This window comes from Bison bison, unplaced genomic scaffold, assembly GCF_000754665.1.
Source record: "Bison bison bison isolate TAMUID 2011002044 unplaced genomic scaffold, Bison_UMD1.0 scf7180017845941, whole genome shotgun sequence".
Lineage (NCBI taxonomy): Eukaryota > Metazoa > Chordata > Mammalia > Artiodactyla > Bovidae > Bison > Bison bison.
In genome coordinates, this window is record NW_011476514.1 from 8,603 (window position 1) to 12,261 (window position 3,659).

At 38.5% G+C, this 3,659-nt stretch overlaps 1 pseudogene; it reads right to left on the reverse strand.

Annotated features, from left to right (window-relative positions):
• Window positions 1-2,866: 2,866 nt before the first annotated feature.
• LOC104987115 lies at window positions 2,867-3,657 on the reverse strand (annotated as a pseudogene).
• Window positions 3,658-3,659: the final 2 nt, after the last annotated feature.

Here is a 3,659-nt window from a genome sequence, read left to right on the forward strand (position 1 = left end):
CAATGAATATAGTAAAGTTGCAGGATATAAAACTAACACACAGAAATCCCTTGCATTCCTATACACTAATAATGAGAAAATAGAGAAATTAAGGAAACAATTCCATTCACCATTGCAACAAAAAGAATAAAATACTTAGGAATATATCCACCTAAAGAAACAAAAGACCTATATATAGAAAACTATAAGACACTGGTGAAAGAAATCAAAGAGGACACTAATAGATGGAGAAATATACTGTGTTCATGGATCAGAAGAATCAATATAGTGAAAATGAGTATAGTACCCAAAGCAATCTATAGATTCAATGCAATCCCTATCAAGCTACCAACGGTATTTTTCACAGAGCTAGAACAAATAATATCACAAGTTGTATGGAAACAGAAACCTCGAATAGCCAAAGCTATCTTGAGAAAGAAGAATGGAACTGGAGGAATCAAGCTGCCTGACTTCAGGCTCTACTACAAAGCCACAGTCATCAAGATGTATGGTACTGGTGCAAAGACAGAAACATAGATCAATGGAACAAAACAGAAAGTCCAGAGATAAATCCACACACCTATGGACATCTTATTTTTGACAAAGGGAAACACGTGTACACCCTTGGAGGATTCATGCTGATGTATGGCAAAACCAATACAATATTGTAAAGTAATTAGCCTCCAATTAAATAGAATTATATTAAAAATATATTACAAATCCTAAAAAAATAAAAGTTGGCAACTTGAAGGTTCATATGTAGGACACTTACTGTAATTATTAAGGAAATGCAAATCAAACCCACAATGAGATATTACCTCATGCCTGTGACAATGGCATTATCAAAAAGGCAAGAAATAAGTGTTGGCGATCATATGGAAAAAAAGGAGACCTTTTTATTGTAGAGAGTATCTGTTCTCCATCATGTGCTATTGGCTTATCATAAGCTAATTGCCCATATATGTGTGCCTCGTTGGTGTGAATTTAAATTGGTACAGCTACAATGGAAAACAAAATAGAGATTCCCCAAATTATTAGGAACTATCATATGATTTAGCTATTCAACTGCTGAGTATTTATTCCCAAACATGAAAGCACTCATTTTTAAAGGTGCATGCACCCTTAAGTTAATCACAACAGTATTTAAAACAGCCAAGATATAGGGGGAAAATATGTGTAAATGTGTGTGTGTGTGTGTGTGTGTGTATGCATAAACACAATGGAATACTATTCAGAATGAAAAAGATGAAACCTTTCATTTGCAACAACATGAATAAAATTTGAGGGTGTTTTGCTAAGTAAAATAAAACAGATAGAGGAAGACAAATACCCTTTGATTTCACTCATATATGAAACAGAATGAGCAAACAAAGCTAGTAAATGAGCACTCCAAGGCAAACAGGGTAGGGTGAATTGCTTAAAGGGGGTAGACTTCATCAGGAAGAATGGAAGCTAAAGATTTGCTTGTGAGTGCTCTGTCCCATATACAGAAGTAAAAAAAAAAAATGTACACATGAAGCTTATATGATATTATCTCAACAAATGATATATCAATAAAAATAAATGAACAAAAAAACCAAAGACATATATATATTGGTGTTTCTAAGATCATTCATCCATTGAAAATGGAAGAAAATTAAAACATTACTGAATTGACATTACACCTGTGTTGGACAGGTTTGCTGAGATGGCCCTAAGTGAAGCTTTCTCTGTACCCATGTTTTTTGAAATATGACACTGTAGCACCTTGCATTAGGAGGAGGTGTCTCTTTCTCCACCTTTCTATCTGGGCTAGACTTGGATTTGTATTTGCTTGAGTCCATAGAATTTGGTGAAAATAACGGTGTGCCTTGAGAGGACTTAGTGCATTTCTGCTGAATTCTCAAATAACTCTGCCTCAGAAACATGAATAAATCCAGTTGGGCTACCCCAAGTTCAGGAAGAGCTATGGAACAGAGCTTCTTGGTCCCAGCCAAGAACATGATAAATCAGCCTATAGCTAGCTGGGGGCTTCCCTCATAGCTCAGTCGGTAAAGAATCTCCCTGCAATTCAGGAGACCTGGGTAGGGAAGATAGTCTTGAAAAGGAAATGGCAACCCACTTCAGTATTCTCACTTGGAGAATCCCATGGACAGAGGAGCTTGGAGGCTATAGTGCATGGGATTACAAGAGTCGGACATGACTTAAGGACTAAACCACCACTATAGCTAGCTGATGCCTCAGTGTATTAGAATGCTCAGCCAAGATCAACAGAGCCTCCTGAGCTGATTTTCAGGTAAATAAATACACAGGAGAATCTCAGCAGAGATCAGCACAATTCCAAACCATCCATTTTAATAAATCAATGCCACATCACCTGCTTTTAAGATAGATTGCTATGTAGCAATGGCATACTGATACAACAATCAAAAGAAACAGAAATGAAGGCAATTATAATAATTTCCCAAGGCTTCCCAGGTGGCTCAATGCTAAAGAATCTGCCTGCAAATGCAGGAGGCACAGGAGATGCAGGTTCAATCCCTAGGTCAGGAAGATCCCCTGAAGGAGGAAATGGCAATCCATTCCAGTATTCTTTCCTGGAGAGTCACATGGACAGAGGAGCATGGTGAGTTACAGCCCAAAGTGTCACAAGGAGTTGGACTTAACTTAGCAACTGAGCTTCTTGCCATTTCTTAAATTTGAGAGAGTGGAAAATCATAAAAGAGAAAAACTAATGGATATGATAGAAATCACTAAGCCTAATTGTGTGAGTTACATAAATTGCAATGAAGGAGGCAAAGTCAAAATATGAGAATTGCAAGAAATAGAGGAGCAAATTCTCTTTCCACAATCTGATCAAAGATTCTGATCAAAGATTTATAATTTCTGACTCTGAGGCTTTGAAATTTTAAATTATGTTCCCTTCTTTAGCCACAACCATTGGCCTTTTTAGAGCTGCCTTTCTGAAGAATGCTTGCAGAGCCCTCTTTATGTCTTTGTTCCTCAGACTGTAGATGAAGGTGTTCAGCATGGATGTGACCACAGTGTACATCACTGAGGCAATTGTACTTGAATGTGCACTGTGAGTAGCAGCAGAGCTAAGGTACACTTCTAGGCATGAGCCATAAAACAAGGAGACAACAGAGGTGAGACACACATGTAGAACATGCTTTATATTTACCCTGAGCTGATGAGATTCCACATATGGAGGAAGCAATCTTACAGTAAGAGTAAAGTATACCTGTGAAGGGACCACCACCCAGTAGCCCAACTGCAAAATACATGACCATTTCATTAAGGAGGTTTTCAGAACAGGCAAGTTGGACCAACTGTTTGAGTTCACAGAAATAGTGAGGGATTAACACATCTCTACAAAAGGATAGCCTTGATACCATGAAGGTCTGTAGCAAGGAATCCAGGACACTGATGACCCAGCTAACTAGAACCAGAATTACACAGAGCTGGGGGTTCATGATGACTGTATAGTGCAAGGGGTGGCAGACGGCCACAAACCGATCATAGTCCATCACAGTCAGAAGGAAGTCATCCAACCCTGCAAACAGTATGAAAAAAATGCATCTGGGTGATGCAGCCTTCATAGGTGATGGCTTTGCTCTCTTTTCATATGTTCTGCAGCATCTTTGGGATGGTGGTGGAGGTTAAGCAGATGTCTACAAAGGACAGGTTGGAGAGGAAGAAGT